Source organism: Callithrix jacchus, chromosome 15, assembly GCF_049354715.1.
Source record: "Callithrix jacchus isolate 240 chromosome 15, calJac240_pri, whole genome shotgun sequence".
NCBI classification, from domain to species: Eukaryota; Metazoa; Chordata; class Mammalia; order Primates; family Cebidae; genus Callithrix; species Callithrix jacchus.
Genome location: NC_133516.1, coordinates 83,797,900 through 83,816,725, shown reverse-complemented (window position 1 = coordinate 83,816,725; position 18,826 = coordinate 83,797,900). Strand labels below are relative to the sequence as shown.

The 18,826-nt window shown below is 36.3% G+C and overlaps 1 protein-coding gene across 15 annotated transcripts in view; it reads right to left on the bottom strand.

Moving 5' to 3' along the window:
* IGSF11 (immunoglobulin superfamily member 11) overlaps positions 1-18,826 on the bottom strand; it is a 206,519-nt gene that overhangs the window by 46,525 nt on the left and 141,168 nt on the right. The gene's annotated exons all lie outside the window — the stretch shown is intronic.

The window sequence follows — 18,826 nt, the reverse complement described above, 5'->3', positions numbered from 1 at the left end:
TGAAATCTAAGAATATAGATAGAGGTAATACTGCATCATCTTTAGGTTCTGACACAATGTATCTAAGATTACTTTCCATGACCTTTCTCAGGTCCAGCAACACACTGTGCTCTACCATCTCAAGATCTGTGGGGTCTATTGTCTTAGCTTGAAACACACACACACACACACATACACATACACACACACACACACACGCACACACACCCCATCCCTCTAATATCTACCCATCCTTCATATTTCAAAATTCTGCTGACCTCCAGAACAGACCACCTTTCCCTTTTAAATGCCCTCATGGCACCCTATCCTTCCTTGATATAGTCCTAACACTTTAAATTATCTTAATAGAGGCCTTTCTCAATTTGATTCTAAGTAGAACCTACATGCTCAGGTCTCAGCACACAAAGACCATAATACAGTAAATGTTCAATATATTTGATGTTTAGTATTATTTGATGCTATTCATCAAGAATTATGTGCCGAGTATTGTTTTAAGCAATTTATATAAAGCTTAATAACAAACAAGACTTGGTGGTGACATGATTATTAATCATATTTACAGATGAGGAAACTGAGACCCAGAGATGGAGCTGGGATTCAAAACAATGTCTAGTGTGACTCTATAGCCTTTCCTAACTCCTACCCCTTATAGCCTCCAAGCAATGCAGAAAAGGGCACAGGACTTAGAATCCAGGTACATCTACTGACCAATTAATTGTGTAGCCTGGGTCATGTTACTTAAACTCGTTGAGACTTAGTTTTTTGTTTTTGTTTTGTTTCGTTTTGAGACAGTCTCCCTCTGTTGCCAGGCTGAAGTACAGTGGTGCAATCTCGACTCACGGCAACCTCCGCCTCCTGGGTTCAAGCAATTCTCCTGCCTCAGTCTCCCAAGTGGCTGGGACTACAGGCTTGCGCCACCATGTCCAGCTATTTTTTGTATTTTTAGTAGAGATTGGGTTTTACCACGTTGGCCAGGAGGGTCTCAATCTCTTGACCTCGTGATCCACCCGCCTTACAGGCATGAGCCACCGCACCTGGCTTGAGCCTTAGTTTTCTGGCATCTTTAAGAAAAGGCATAAAAATATCTGCCTCACAAGATCACTTTGAGGAAATATATATTAAAGAGCCTTGCACAAAGGAGGTTTTTAATAATTAGCAATTGCATTTGATCTCAAAATATAACCTAATGTACAAATAAGCAGGGAAAAAAAACAGAAAACAGAGGAAAGAAAATAGCACATATTCACAGAGACCCATATAATCATCCCAGTAGCATGCAACTTCACAAGAAAATTGTGATCATACTCTTATTTTGACACAGACCCACAACTTTGATTATTAAAAGTAATACAAAATTACTCTTAATCATATATTGGAAGAAGCTTATTTTGGCATATGAGTTATTACATATCTATGCTTTCCACCCTGCCACCTCAGAGTAAAAAGTCAAAAAGTTCTCATGATGAAGCAGTGGTAAAATTCAAAAGTGAAATGTAAAGTAGGAAAGAAATATTAGAAAACAAAAATTGGTAGGAAATGAAAAGATAAAACTAAATGAAACCACAGAATGCAGGAAGAATAAGCAAGGCAAGAATAGAGGAAGATAATGGGGATAGAAGGCACTGTATTGTTGACAGCATCTGATCTAGAGATTAGTGTTATTTCTAAGCAGATTAACCACATCCCAACTGTTCCACATCAGGTCCCTTCTCTAAGCTTTTCTTACCTCATATGAGCAAATTAAAAATAAATAAAATTTTAAACACACAAGTGAAATTAAGGAAAAAACTACCCACACAAACCAGAAATGTCCCAGGTTGACAATTCATCCTAATATGCTTATTATCTCCTTCCGTTCCGTGCCTAGACTAAAATGATGAAAGTGATAAACCTTAAAAGAAGCAAACAAGAAGACAATTAGCTCCTCTGTGTAATTTGTTAAATATAGTATCAAACCATCTACCCATCAGCAACAGGCACTGCAGTATTGAAGATCATCACATGAGGGTAGAGGGCGTGAAAAAGGATGGTGTGATGGGAGATTGTTATTTCTGTCCCAGATACTGAGAAGAACTTTTAACCTTACTGTGCTTTTCCTTATCATAACCTTCTCCATAGCAACCATAGAACTGCGGTAGCAAGAAATAGATGGTTAAACAAAAAATACAGGGACATTATTACAGAGATTATTAACCATTGGCTACACACACACACACCCCTTGAAAAACTGCTGGATTCAGTAATGATTTTTTTAAATCATGTAACTTCCCTTGAAATTGCATATTGCTATGGAAGACCAATCACTAAAAAACTAGGCTAGCATAGTATTATTGTAATTTTTCTATATCTTGTATATTTGCAATGTATTTATAGCACTTTACAATAGATTTAATCTCTAAAATGAGCCTATTTTGCTAAAAAGGAATAAGAAGGAGGAGAAGGAGGAGGAGGAAGAGGAGGAAGGAGGAGGATGGGAGAGAGGAAGGGAAGAAAAAGGAAAAAGGGGAAAGGAAAGGAAAGGAATCTTTTGAGGTCCAACAGATTTTTCTACGTTTAGTCTAGAAGAAGGGGCTTTTACCTCACTTACTACTCCTGAATAACTAAGACGGATACAGCAGTCATGTTATAGGATTATAACTTTTGTCCAATGTATGTCATATTGCTGGTGAAAAGCACTTCTTATTCTGATTAGTCATTCTCCTGAGTTTAAAACTAGAAAACCTAGAAAGGGTCACCATTAACAAGCATTTTTATGACAGGTAAAAACAACAAAAGAGTACAGTCACTCTTTGAGCACAACTCTCCCTAGTCTGTTATCACTGGTCCTTTATTTTTGCTTAAAAATTTTAACTGCTTAACAAATGCACATAAAATATAAGATTCCTGCATCAAGAAGTTCTGCCACAAGACGAGTATAAGGGAGTATAATTTCATCAGAAAAAGCACAGCACCCTCGAGGCATCACTTAACACTAAAGAAAACAATCTCCAAGGGTTGAGATGGCAATGACAACATTAGAAGAATGTGTTTCCTTTGAGACCTGATATTTTGAGGGACAGACTATTATACATCTTCTCATTGTTTTCATTCCTAACCTCTGGGTGCCTAGGGACCATCTTAGAAGGTGCTGACCATCTGTTAGAAGCCTACACTAGGGTATCTCATAGGGGATTTTGAGATGTTCACTACTAACTTACTTATATATTTTGGCAACCCAGATTTCTCACTAAATGGTAAGTCTTATTACTGGTTCAGCTGAATATACTTAATTATTTTCAGAAATGGTCAAGGAATTGAGGCCTGGTCACAATTGTGTATGTGGTGGTTTGAGAGAGGGGGGAAAAGGAGGGAAGAGGCAGCAATGGCTAGAGGCTAAGGGTCTGGGATCACACACTCATTCTCCTACTTCAGCCACCTGTTTATACGGTCCCAGGTCAATCCAATTTTACACTTACGCAGGCCAGGCACTGGTAATGGAGTGGCAAATCTGAGATGCAGTTCCCACCCTCATGGAACTTATAATCTAATGGAAATACAGATCTTAACTGAGTAAACACATGGTAAAAGATGTTATGAGGAAAATATGCAGTTTTCCTTCTCTTTTCTTCAGATGAGGTACTTTTGATTGTGAGATTTGGTTATAATTTGAGGGGCATTCACTAATCAGTATGGCTATTAGAACCACTGACCTGTTAACAAACTACTGAGTCCTCAGGTCCCAGGAAAAAATCACATGGAACCAATGTCTGTAACCTGGTTAGTGGTCAGTGACCCAACACAAGAGCCCAGTGGGAGAGCTGCAGGAGGCACCTCTTCCCAGGAGTCCTAGGACTCTGACCCTTGGCACAGAGGGTCCATGGACTCCCACACCACTTACACTGCCCTGCCAATGCCATTTGAGTTTTAGAGGGAATTTCACTTAAACTTTGAGCATACTGTTCTTCAACGATACTGGTGGAAGATGCCTTTTATGACATGAGAAAAAAAATGACAATGAACTGGAGACACCAAGGACAGATAGAACTGTCTATGCAGTTGCCATTTTTCTGCAAAAATTTGGCTGCTCTCTGCAACAGTCTGATTGATGGTTTGGGAGTTAAAATTATCCATCTCTACTTTAGGAAAGTAAAAAAGCGGTGTACAATAAAACGTGTTCTTCCACCAACTTTTGAGTTGAAGGGCTAAGAAAACTGTAAAGAATTTAAGGTACTACAACCACTTAAACAATATAAGTAATTTCCTTCCAAATAATTTGTAAAGTTATTCTCTTCCTTTCTCTCCTCTTAAAACAACTTCCAGTTGAGACCAGAAGCAGAAGTGCCAGACACCAACCACTTTCCTTCGCACGGTACACACCATATACACTGAACCCAAGGCCTATCTTCCAGTCCGATAAGAACCAGAGACAGCCTCACAGCATTCCAATTTAATTCTTCAGAAGACTCACTACTCTTTAAACTTGTCTGTGGTTTTGTGACAAAGATATTATTAGGTTCAAAATGGCTTGAAACTGATTAATAATCATAGAAGCATCCAACAAATGTATACATGTACAATCTGAGGATTTAGAGATGAAATCAGTTATGTGGGTTAGTTATCAACAAAAGAGCAGTAACTACAAAGTTTCATGAAGAAAGTGGCTGTTGAGGTGTGGGAACACCTTATGAGAACAAGACTGACAGATAAGAAATAATTCTGTTATACTCAAGAAGTGAGACTAAAACATGTTCTTTAAACTGATGGATAAATAAGAAAGACTTTATTTACTAGAGTAAACAAATCCAATACTTATTACAAATAAGAAAAAGTTAGCTGTAATTTCACATTTTTATGTGAACATTTTGAAGTATAAGTACATAAAGAAAAAACACAAACCTCAAATATACTTCTCAATAATTTCTGATAAAGAACACACCTTTGTAACCAGCACATGGTATAAAACCAGAAACAGAACATTACCAGATTCCTACATAAGCCCTCTTTGTGCCCCTTTTAGTAACTGCCCTCTCCCATACTTTAGTTTTGCCTATTGTTAACTTGATAGAAATACAATCATACTGTATATATTTCTATGTGTTTGGCTTCTGCTCCAACTTTTGTTGCTAAGATTTATACAGATTTTTAAATATAACTGTAGTTCATTTATTTCTATTACTATGTAGTACACTTGGATTCAGGAATACACCATCACTTAATCATCCATTCCATTGTTGACTGGCATTTGGGTTGTAAGCACATGCACAGTTGTAGAATAACCACTTTTTAAAAGTGGTTTGGCAATTATCTAAACATATGCAAATTCTATGAACCAGCTAATCTATCCCATGTATGTGTATACATACACATGTTAAACATATACATAGAAACATGCTGTGAAAGTGCTTTGCAAATGGTAAAATACAAAATGTAAGGAATGTTACCAAAAAGCTGAAAATAAGGTATTGCCACTGTTGCCCTCAGAAATTACTATAGGAATTCAAGGACTGTGGAAGGAAAAGGCAGAGGAGTACTCATCTGCAGGAAATCTGCTGGGACAGGGCAGGCCACAGGGGCTTGTTTCTACATGAAAACTTGAGACTTGTGAAAGAAGTGGATATGGAAGCAGCATGTTGAGCCCCAAAACACAAGAAAGGAAGTTCCCACAAAATGGGAGGTTACATAATCCTTAAGGCCTTTCCGCCAGTGCCTTAGGTGATCAGAAACTCAAGCTAAGCAGGGAACAAGTCTGCATGCTAAAGTTTTGGTCTGGGCAACAGGGTGGTGACCATTAATGAGGAGGATCAGTGTTGGGTGTTATAGCACATACAGCCATTTGTTGTCCTGTTCTCTAGCTCAAAAGCAGGGAATTCATCCCTAGTTCCTCACAAGAAACTGGAAGAACCTTAAAAAGCAAGCATTACGTTTAAAGGCACAACTTTTTTTATAGAAAGATAAAGAAAGCAAAGACATCCTGATAAATTTCATAAAATAACTCTCAAAGGAAAAGGGATATTTTGTGGCCCTGGCTCAACCACAGTAGCATAGGGGACAAAGGGCACAAGAGGCACCAGAGAGTTCACAGAAATGCCAACAGCCACCAAGACCATCTGTCCCAAGAAACCAACAAAAAGAACAAAGATCTTTACCATTCCATTATTGGAGCAGAAAGTCACAACTGCTTAACTTCTCTGTTACTATTACACATGCACTATCTCACTAGGATTGCTGTAGCCACCTGAGGAAAAAAAAAATTATACTCTGCCTCAGAGTTGCCCAGAAACTTAAAAAAAACCTATGGGTAGTATGACCATTCACATCGTTGAAAAGAAATACAACATATAAACTTACACAGATACAAAACCCACACAAACACCACTTCAAGAATGATAAGATTCTTCTGAAATCTAAACAGACTCCACAGTGCTTAACATCTGAGAGGCATTTACAATGAAGCATACATGGCTGAAATGTGATGAAACCTGAACCTGAGATCTGTTATCTTTCCTCTGAGGGCTCTAAGCAGTTTCACTTTTGCATGTATTATTCTCAACATTCTTGTAAATTAGGTGGACACTGCTGCTGTTACCTTCATTTTACACACAAAATAAGGAACCTCTGGAGTGATAAAGTAGCTTGCATAAGGTAATCCAAAAAATTTATCAAAGCCAAGACTAAAATTCAGGTCTCATGATGTTCATTTTCTTTCTACTGTAACACACAGCCCCAGGAGAAAGGATTAAGCAAACAGCTGTTCCAGGTAAGTCAAAAAGCCTCTGCATATCTTCCCTTGGGGAGAAGTGATGCATATACTCTAATGTGAGGGTAATATTTGAAATTAATTTACCAATGAAAATTAGCGTTAGTCCTCAAGCCCAAGGCCTACAATAAATTAGGTTAAGATGGAGAGGGGAAGGAACAATTATCAATGCAAATGCTCAATAAAGAGGGGAAATATAAAGAATTATCCCCAATATTTACTGAGTCAGGAATGGAAGCATTAATTTATACATCCCCATGAAATATGTAATACTTGACGCTGCCCTCTTTTTAAGGAAACCACGGCACATACATGCTCACTCTATACTTTTCTCAGGCTAAGTAGGGAACAGGAGTTTAAGGAATAACATGTGGGGCTCCATCATGAATGGCAAAAGAGACACAATTCTATCCACTAACTTGAATAGCCCTAAGGGATCTAATCTGTTTTATCACCTCCTCACCAGCTCAAGCTTTCTCCAGTGAAGTTTTAACAGAGTAAAAATTACTCAAATCACCATTAAGGTTAACATTGTGCTATTTCCTATTATAAATAATAAAGCATTATTCTAGTGATAGCAAATGTTGATTGCCACGATGAGATACAACTGTATTATGACATAGTAAAAAATTTCTAAAGTAATAGGCATTTTATTTATTTTATAGAGAATATTCAAGGTTAAAGTTTCAAAATGATATATTTCTCCTACTGGGTGAAAAAATATACACACGCAAGCATATATATACCCCAACTCAATTTTCCCCTTCTTGCCTGGAAAAATATTAATAATGTATCTGTTGAAGTTCCTGGGAGAAAATAACCTTCTTTGTACCCCTATGGAATTTTCTCCTCAACCTGGAGAATCAACTAGTGCCAGAGGCCTACAGTTACCTAGCCAAGAGCTTTGTGGGGGTGGGAGGAACCTCGAAAACAAACTTGTAAGCTACTGCTGGGAAGTAGATTAACAGCTCAGTAGTGTCTTATACTACTGTGTATTACTGGTCTACTGGCTCTGGCTTGGTGATTTCTCACAAAGGAACGGATAAGTTGATAGACAGTAATGAGTATGTTTATAAGCCATTAGGTCAGCTCCATCCAACAGAACTTTCTGTAATGATGAAAATGTTCTCTATCTGCACCACCCAACACAGTAGTAGCCACATGTGGCTATTCAGCATCTGAATTATACCTGATGTGACTGAGGAACTGAATTTTAATTTAGATGCCTACATGTGGCTAATGGCTAGCATGACAGATAGCACAGCTTTAGATAGTCTTTTTACAAACTAAGCTATGTTTCATGCAGGTATACCTTAGATCAGGGATTGCAACTGGTGATTCATAGACCAAAATTGGCTGACAAATGAGTATGGTTTGGTGATCATGGTATTTCAGTTTTTAATCTAAAGTGAAACTTACAGACAGGGTACTCCCCAGTGGTCACTGTATCTTAACATTTTCTAATTCTCCATCACACACACGTGCACACACAGACAGACAGACACAAACTACACCCACATAAGCATTTGACTTTTCTATTCCTACAAAATGTGGTGGTATTTTTCAGATTATTTTTCACAAAACATCGCTTCAAGAAAGCTTCAAGTGCTATTTCTTTTAAAAATGATAATAGACTAACAATATCTACCCCTTTATTGGTTATTTAATATGTGTCAGGTACCATTCATTCTAAGTTCTTCACCTTATTAGTTCAACCCATCAGCATCCATTGGGATTGGTTCCAGGGTACACCCCCCAACACCAGAATCCCCAAACGCTCAAATCTCTTACATAAGATGGTACAGTATTTTCATGTAACCTACAAATATCCTCTCAAACACTTTAAATCATCTCTAGATTACATATAATACCTAACACATATAAACGCTATATAAATATAGTATTGTGTTTTTATTTCTATTTTTATTTTGTGGTTTTTAAAAATTTTTTTCCCAAAATATTTTTAATCTGTGGTTTGTTGAATCCATTTAATGCATAACCCACAGATATGGATGGCTGACTGTATACATACAGACATACCTCAGATATCGAAGATCTGGAGCCAGACCTCCAAAATAAAGTAGAAATCTCAATAAAGCGAGTCATTCACATTTTTTGGTTTCACATTGCATATAATATACTATAGCATATTAAGTGTGGAGTAGCAGTATATTTAAAAAATACACATCTTAAAGTAAAAAATAGTTTATTGCTTAAAATGCTAATGATCATCTGAGACTTGAGTGAGTCATTATCTTTTTGCTAATGCAAGGTCTTATCTCCATCCTGATGGTTGCTAAAGGATCAGGTTAATGGTTGCTGACAGCTTGCATGGCTGTGGTAATTTTTAAAAATAAGGCAATAATGATGTTTGCTACCTTGACACTCCTTTCATGAAAGATTTCTCTATAGCAGGCAATGCTGTTTGATGGCATTTACCCATAGCAGAAATTCTTTCAAAATTGCAGTCAATTCTCTCAAATCATGCCATTTTATCAACTAAGTTTATATAATATTCTAAATCCTTTGTTGTCACTTCAATGTTCTTCACAATATCTTCACCAGGAGTAGATTCCATCTCAAGAAACTATTTTATTTCCTCATCCACAAGAAGCAACTCCTCATCTCTTAAAGTTTTATCATAAGATTGCAACAATTCAATCACATTTCAGGCTCCATTTTTTTAAAGATAGAATAAGCTTTTAATAAAGATGATTGGGCATTTGTCAAACTAGCGTATAAATATTACTGGAATTTCCCATGATTTGTTCAGAAAACTTGTGGATATGCAAAAATGAGAAGTAAAAATGAAATCTTAAAACTGAAATATGACCCATAAAACATAAGCACTTAAAGGAATTATATTAATAATGTTTTGAATACACTGATCAAATGGTGAAATCACTTCATTTGGAAAACTCCCATTTTTATGTTATTTTTCCTGAGATCTTATTTTTAAATTTTATTTATTTTTTATTTCCACAGGTTTTGGGGGAATAGGTGGTGTTTGGTCACATGGATAAGTTCTTCGGTGGTGATCTGTGAGATTTTGATACACCCATCGCCCAAGCAGTATACACTATACCCAATATGTAGTCTTTTATCCCACACCCCCCTTCCAATGTTTTCCCCCATCCCCAAAGTCCACTGTATCATTCTTATGCCTTTGCACCCTCACAGTTTAGCTCCCATCTGTGAGTGAGAACACATGATGTTTGGTTTTCCATTTCTGAGTTACTTCACTTAGAATAATGGTCTCCAATTCCATCCGGGTTGCTGTGAATGCCATTAATATTTCATTCCTTTATATGGCTGAGTAGTACTTCACAGTATATATGAATAGGTAACACAATTTCTTTATCCACTTGTAGATTGGTGGGCATCTGGGCTGGTTACATATTTTTGCAGCTGCAAATTGTGCTGTTATAAACATGCGTGTGAAAGTATCTTTTTTGCATAATGACTTCTTTTCTTCTGAGTAGACACCCAGTAGTGGGACTGCTAAATCAAATGGTAGTTCTACTTTTATTAATAGTTCTTTAAGGAATCTCCACACTGTTTTCCATAATGGTTGTACTAGTTTACATTCCGACCAGCAGTGTCAAAGTGCTCCCTTTCACCACATCCATGCCAACATCTATTATTTTTTTATTTTTTTATTATGGCCATGCTTGAAGAAGTGAGGTGATAGCACATTGTGGTGCTGATTTGTATTTCCCTGATCATTAGTGATGTTGAGCATTTTTTCCTATGTGTGTTGACCATTTGTATGTCTTCTTTTGAGAACTGTCTGTTCATGTCCTTAGCCCACTTTTTGGTTGGATAGTTTGTTTTTTCCTTGCTAATTTATTTGAGCTCCTTGTAGGTTCCAGATATTAGTCCTTTGTCAGATGTACAGATTGTGAAGATTTTTTTCTCCTCTTCTGTAGGTTATCAGTTTACTCTGCTGGTTGTTTCTTTTGCTGTGCAGAAGCTTTTTAGTTTAATTAGGTCCCATCTATTTATCTTTGTTTTTGTGATTGTGCTGCTTTTGGATTCTTGATTATGAAGTCCTTCCCCAAGCCAATGTCTAAAAAGGTTACTCCAGAGTTATCTTCTAGAATTTTTATGGTTTCAGGTCTTAGATTTAAGTCATTGATCCATCTTAAGTTGATTTTTGTATAAGGTGAAAGATGATTCTGTTTCATTCTTCCATATATGGCTTGCCAGTTATCCCAGCACCTTTGTTGAACAGGGTATTCTTTCCTCACTTTACCTTTTTGTTTGCTTTGTCAAAGATCAGTTGGCTGTAAGTATTTGGCTTTATTTCTGGGTTCTCTATTCTGTTCCATTGGTCCTTATGCCTATCTTTATACCACCACCATGCTGTTTTGGTGACTGTGGCCTTCTGTGTGATGTCTCCAGATTTGTTCTTTTTGCTTAGTCTTGCTTGGTTATGAAGGCTTTTTTGGGGTTCCATACGAATTTATAATTCTAATTATTTTTCTATTTCCAACACATCTGCAGTGACTTCCTCTTCTGAAGTCTTGAACACCTCAAAGTCATGCATGGGAGTTGGAAAAACTTCTTACAAATTCCTGTTAATGTTAATATTTTGATTTCCCCCCATGACACAAATGTTCTTAATAGCATGTGGAATTGTGAATCCTTTCCAAAAAGGTTGTCAATGGATTTTGCCCAGATCCATCAGAAGAATCACTATCTATGGCAGTGATAAAATACATCAAAGAGCCAAGTTGTGGGTGAAAAGGGTAAGTTGTGTGTTCACTGGAGTACCATTTTAATTTCCTTCAATACTTATGAAATGTATTTTTTAAATAAGACTTGATAGTTGAAGTTGTTCCTTGATTGATAGACCACAGAATGAATAAATGTGGGTAAATGCTATCAAATGGTAAAATCAGTTCAAAACTACAATGTGGTATCACCTTACACCTGCAAGAATGGTCATAATACAAAAATAATAGATGTTGGCATGGATGAGGTAGAAAGAGAACAATTTTACACTGCTGGTGGGAATGTAAACTAGTACAACCACTATGGAAAACAGTGTGGAAATTCCTTAAATAACTGTTAGTAAAAGTAGAACTACCATTTGATCCAGCAATCCTATTACTGGGTGTCTACCCAGAGGAAAAGAAGTCATTATACAAAATAAGACAAAATAAGATACTTGAACATGCACATTTATAGCAACACAATTTACAATTGCAAAAATATGGAACCAGCCCAAATGCCCATCAATCAATGAGTGGAAAAAGAAACTGTGGAATATATATATATACCGTGTAATACTACTCAGTCACATAAAGGAATGAAATAATGGCATTCACAGCAACCCAGATGAACCTGGAGACCATTATTCTAGGTGAAGTAACTCTGGAATGGAAAATCAAATATCACATGTTCTCACTCATAAGTGGGACCTAAGCCATGAGGGTTATCTTCTATAATTTTTATGGTTTCAAGTCTTAGATTTAATCTTGATCCATCTTGAGTTGGTTGATGGTTTCAAGTCTTTGATCCATCTCGAGTCGATTTTTCTATAAGGTGAGAGATGAGGATCCAGTTTCATTAGCTGTCATGAAAACAACATTAATCTCCTTGTACATATCCATCAGTGCTCTTGAGTGGCTAAATGCATTGTCAATGAGCACTAATATTTTGAAAACAATCTTTTTTATCTGAGCAGTAGATCTCAACAGGGGGCTTAAAATTTTCAGTAAACCCCTATAAAGAGATGCGCTATCACCCAGGCTTTGTTATTCCATTTACAGAGCACAGGTAGAGCAGATTTAGCATAATTCTTAAGGGCTCAAGAATTTTCAGGAGGGTAAATGGGTACTGGCTTCCACTTAAAGTCATCAGCTGCATTAGCTCCTAACAGATTTAGCCTGTCCTTTGAATCTTTGGATCCATTGACTTCTCTCTAGCTATGAAAGTCCTAGATGGCATTTTCTTCCAATAGAAGGCTGTTTGTCATCTCCATTGGAAATCTGTTGTTTAGTGTAGGCATCTTCATCAATGATCTTAGATCTTCTGCATAACCTGCCGCAGCTTCTAAATCACCACTTGCTGCTTCACCTTGTACTTAAATGTTATGAAGACTACTTCTTTCCTGAAACCTCATGAACCAACCTCGGCTAGCTTAAAACTTCTTTCCTGTGCCTTCCTCACCTCTCTTAGTCTTCGCAGAATTGAAAGGATTAGGGATTGCTCTAGGCTAGGTTTTGGCTTAGAGAAATGCTATGGCTAGTTTTACATTTTATGCAGACCAGTAAAACTTTTTCCATATCAGCCATAAGACTGTTTCACTTTCTTGTAAGTTGTGTGTTCACTGAAGTAGCACTTTTAATTTCCTTCAAATATTTTCCTTTTCATTCACAGTTTTGCTGTTTAATACCAAAGGCTTGGTTTTTGGCCTTTCTAGGCTTTCAACATGCCTTCCTCACTAAGTTTAATCATGTCTAGCTTTTGATTTAAAGTGAGAGATGTGTAGCTCTTCCCTTTTACTTCAATACTTCGAGACTATTATAGGGTTATCAACTGGCCTAATTTCAATATTGTTTGGTCTCAGGGAACAGGGAGGATAAATGAGAGAAAGACCGACAGGGAAACAGCTGATCAGCAGAGCAATAGGAACACACACAGCATTTACTAAGTTTGCCATCTCATATGGGCAGTTTGTGGCACCCCAAAACAATTACAACAGTAATATCAAAGATCACTGATCACTGCAAAGCTGCAGAGTTCAGGAAAAAAAGAGATCACTGATCACAGATCATAATAACAGATAGAATGAAAAAGTTCGAGATATTGTGAAAATTACCAAAATGCGACAAAGAAATACAAAATAAGCAAATGTCATTGGGAAAATGCTGCTGACAGACTTGCTAGATGCAGGTGCCTTAAAACTGTAATGCATGAAAAATGTAGTACCTGTGAAGCATAATACACTGGAGCACAATAAAACAAAATGAGTGTGTTTTATTGGGGGAGGGGGTGGTTTATTATGAGAAACTGGCTCATTAGATTACAGAGGCTGAGAAGTCCCATTATTTGCCATCTACAAGCAGGAGTCCCAGGGAATCCTGGGTATAATTCGGTCCAAGTCTGAGGGCCTAAGAACCAGTGGACCTGATATAAATCCCTGTCCAAGGGCAGAAGATGAGATGAGAACTGTCAACTTAGGCAGTAAGGCAGGAAAAATAAGGTGGATTTCTCCTTCTTTCATTTTTTTGTTCTATTTAGGCTCTCAACTGACTACATGATGCCTGTTCACTCACACTGGGGAGTGCAACTACTTTTCTCAATCCAACTATTCAAATGCTAATCTCAGGTAGAAAGACCCATAGAAACACTCAGAAAAAAATGTTTAAGCTAGGGACCCACAGCCCACTCAAATTTATGCATAAAATTAACCACAATTAATTATTAATTTCTTTAACAGACACAGGCTTGTTCAAATTATTTCTTCTTGTGTGAGTTCTGGAAATTTGCATCTTTTATATAATTGGTCCATCTTGCCTAAGTTATCAAATTTGTCAACATTGAGTTGTTAATAGTATTCCTTTATCAGAACCAAATTTTGAATATAAGAAGTCTGCTCCCAGAGCCCATGCATGCTCTTAATCACCACACTCTCCACTCCCTGTAGGCTAGCTTATGTTCTCCAATCATCATTTATTTCACAAGCAACGTATTTTAAACATAATTTTTTCAATGCAATTACTAGTCCCCACTTTACCTCTGTTTTGAGCTAACGTAGAAAGTGATTCCTACTTTGAAAGAGCAGTCAACTGCCAGCAGAGGCTTCAGCAGAAAGTGCTCTGTCTATAGGTTAAACGTTGGAACACCTGGTTTTGTTATCAACTTGACCAAGGGTAAAGTAACTAACATTCCTTTCTTTGCCTCCCAAAAAAACATCGAGCCCCAAACTTCTATCTTTCCTACTTTCTCTGGGCTACCAAAGTTGTTACATATTTCCAATTTGATTAGGAAGACATTTGCAAAATAAGCTAGGTTTACAGCAGCTGAAAAGCCCTCCTAAAATCAAAGGTGCTAAAATACAAAAGTACAAGTTCAGAAGAAAAAGAAATCTTAAACTGCTTATTCTAGAATCACTTGAAAATTACCTTTTCTCTTGTATTTCTCAGAATTACCGAAACTGCCCAAACTTCTGTATAGTATTTCAGAAGAGGTAGGAAAAAATTCAAAGTCTACTAAAAGAAAAGTTAAATAAATTTCACAATTAGCCTTGCCAATGATGAACATCATTACTGTCCTTCCATAAAAGAAGCAAGAAATACATGAAAGTTGACAAATACGGCAATAAACTAGAATCCAGAAACCACTGTTATTACCATTACTCTGACCACAATTTATTTATGCTTTAAAGTGAAAAAAGAAGGGGAACGTAGGCATATTCTGACACTACATTTGTTAATTTTTCCCTTTCCTTGTCACATTGTATCCAGATGCTTATATGAAGACTATAACCAGGAATCTTGTAGCCAAGCATTTCATTAGTCTCAAAATTTCCCTAGTCAGTGGAAAAAATGGGAAATGTTATAAGCAGCAAATAAAAAACATTATAAAGGGATGCATGCATATTTACTATAAAACTTCAAGAAATATAAACATTTGATAGTTGTGATTGTTTCTGCCACTAGAATGAATTCTAAAATGAAGAATGCTAGATTTACTTGCAGTGAGTAAAAAGCTGATCGAATGACAAGGTCAGCCTGTGACATGAAGGATTAATAAGTGTGTTTTATAATAGATGTTCTTCAATACTTAATTATCACCAAAGGCATTATTATAATAAAATGATGAAACAGAAGTATAGACAAAAAGCGAACAACTATTTATTAAGGGCAAGTTTTGCCCTTAGCATTGAGTGAAGCATTGTGGGGAACACAAAAGCAGCAAATGAGATTCTCAACATTAATAGAAGTCATCATTTCATTTAATAAATTCCAAGTGCAGACTCCCCCTCTTTCCTGCTGGCAGAAATTCTACTTCTGCTGAATTCTATGGACTGGAGAAGGCTGTTTTGCTCATATATAAAGTTGGATACATCATATTTTATTAGATGCTAAAGCTGTACTTTAGAGGTGCCATACAGATTAGGTAAGGAGTACAAACAGAAAGCCCACTCTGCAACGTGTGTAGAAGAGTTTTCTTTAGACAAAGGTCCATTATTATGCTCCCTACCATGAATTGCGGACCAAAATCTGCTTAGAGAAAATACAAGCCTCGAATAAGATTCCTGACTGAGATTGCATGTGCTACTGGATGTCAGAAGAGACAGACATGGCTTGGCTCAAAAGACTATGGACAGTTTGAGTAGTGAGATATGGAAAAACAGGAAGAAGAATAATTAAACAGCAAGTAAGTAGTACCACACTCTAGACAAAGGAAACTGCAATAAATTCCTTACAGAGAGATATGTCAAGGGTCATTCATGACAGAATAATAGGTGAGTAATAACATTCATAGATAATGTGACTCCGCCAAACACAGGACTACCAAAGCCATTCTTACCACCAGTTGTCACTGTTGAATTGACAGAAGGAAAGCAACTACTATAAATCATAAGTGATTTTCCTCAAAGAAAACAGACAATAGGTATCCTAAATTTTTAGGGAAGCATGGCCTGAGGAAGTCTTAGAACAGCTGTGTATGAGTACGCATGCGTGTTTAATTACTGCTGCTGCGGTAAGAAATAACAAATATATTGAACAAAAAGGTTATACACTCAGGTAATAATGTAGTTCAGTCTTAAAGTTAAGGCTCTCAAAGGATCACTGACCATTAAAACTGTCTAATATCTAAAACTTGGAAAATGTTCCTATTATCTATCCCAGTAATTCTATTTCAAGGAATATATACCAAGAAAACAATCAAATATGCCAAGATTTACAAATAAATGTGTGTAGTACAGCATTACTTAAGATGGTGAAATTTTAAAAAGAAACCAGATGTCCAGCAACAGAGAAATAATTCATCAAAAAACTATTATATGGCTATTTTTTAACTGCTTTTGAAAAACTGGGAAAAGGGAAACTGATCATATTATAATATTAGGTGATGAAAAAACAGGATATAAAATTATATAAGAAGTATTTTATCATATAAGTATGTATAAAATGTATCCTATACAGGTGTGCAATGATACAAACATATCCAATAAAAATTACTGTTTTGCCAGTTGATTATTATTCTTTAATAGTAATTGTTTCTCCTAGCTACAACATACATAATTTACTTCAGACAATTTAAGGTGAAAAAAAAAAAACAGAAAAATAAAGTAAAAATCACTTATAATATCACCACTCAGAGATGGAGACTGTTGGTATATTTAATATATTACTTTTATAATCACATAGTAAGGCTACAAATCTATTTTTTGGCAGGGGTTAATTTCTGTGATAAAATATTACAAATTTACTTTTGAAACATTCATCTGTGTAAGGAAAATGCAGCTTCTTTCATTTATACAGTTGATTTAATCATCCTTAGGAACCCCATCCTAGTGGATAGAGGGAAAACAGACTTGCTAATCAGCAATATTTCAAGGTTTTCCAGCTTAGACAATCCTTTGGTTTAAACATTCATTTATTTGTAATCTGACCTGCCAAAACAGCTGGTTTAAATGATCCCCTTTGGATGACTCAGGGACTTCAAGACAGTCCTTAGAACTCCACTCCCACGCAGGAAGATTAAAAGACACAATCCATAAGGAGGCTCACAAGAGCCTTCTGGTGATGGGGAGGGCTTTGGTCAAGCTGCTATTCCTAGGCATCACTGCTATTGTCAGCTACAAAGTGGCTGACAATAGGGGCCGCTTTCTGCTGAAATGTGGCTGGTCCCAGGCTTTTTCGAAGAAACTTGCTGGCACCTGCACAGGAGCCTGTGGTCATAGACAATTGACTGTGCTCACGAAATCCCTTCACAGAGCTTGCTCTACTCCAAAGCTAGGCTTCTGCAAGTTCACAGACTCTTTCACACATCCACACTATACTCATTCCTTAAAACCCAGGGCACTGTGTAATACACAAAGGGGCAATTTTCCTATATAAAAATTATACCTCAGAAAAGCTATTTTTTACAGTAGTAAAGGAAAATTTGCTTAAAATGTTCACATTAACAAAAAGAAAAGTCTCAAGATAAGTGACTTAACCACACAATGAAGAAGTTACAAATTGCATAGTAAAATAAACTCTAAAAACATAGAAGAAAAGGAATTTTTTAAATAATTCTACGGAGTTCTTGGCCTAAGGTGAGTGTATAAATGCTGGGATCCAGTCGCGAGACCCAGTGAATACTAAGGGCATAGGAGTTAGTTCATACAATAATGGGGTGCACTGTTTGCAATCAATTTAAAAATAATAGTATAGCTCACCAAAAGTCAGTTTGCTTCTTGTTGTCACTATGAAATCACAATTGTAAAGAATGTCATTAATAAATTACTCCCTGTTAAAATGTATTGGTCTATAATTGCCATGGTTACTGTTAAGTTTTAGTCATAACTACGTGATCTATGTGTACATTTTGAATTGACACATTCTCATTTCTTATACTTTAATAAATGTGGTATGCCACATGAAAGTTATTTCAGAAAGAACACTAAATATTAATGGGATTTACAGATAGGTAATTATATGGCCTGGCCTCTGATACATGTTTGTTGGAAAGAACTGGAGCTCATTTCAGGTATAGTTTCTGTCTCCAACCCAGATATGTCTCCAGCTACATACTCCTGTGCTTAAAGATTAGATTCTAAATAAACAATGAAAGAAAGAAACACAATTTGAGATATTTCCATTTTGTTGTTCTACCTGCAAATCATTTTCTGAAATTTGCAGAGTTCACTCTTTTGGAAGTTTCTTCACAAGTTCTCCCCTACCTTTTGTCAATTATTACACTATTATAATTACATGACTATAATTTATAAGTTGTCCTTTTTGTACTATAATATTTACATTGTTGCTGATACAATTTTATGCATACAGATTTCCATAATAAAAAGTACTTTTTTGCCATTATTATTATTTGTTTCATTTCATTATTATTACTGAAAATAAT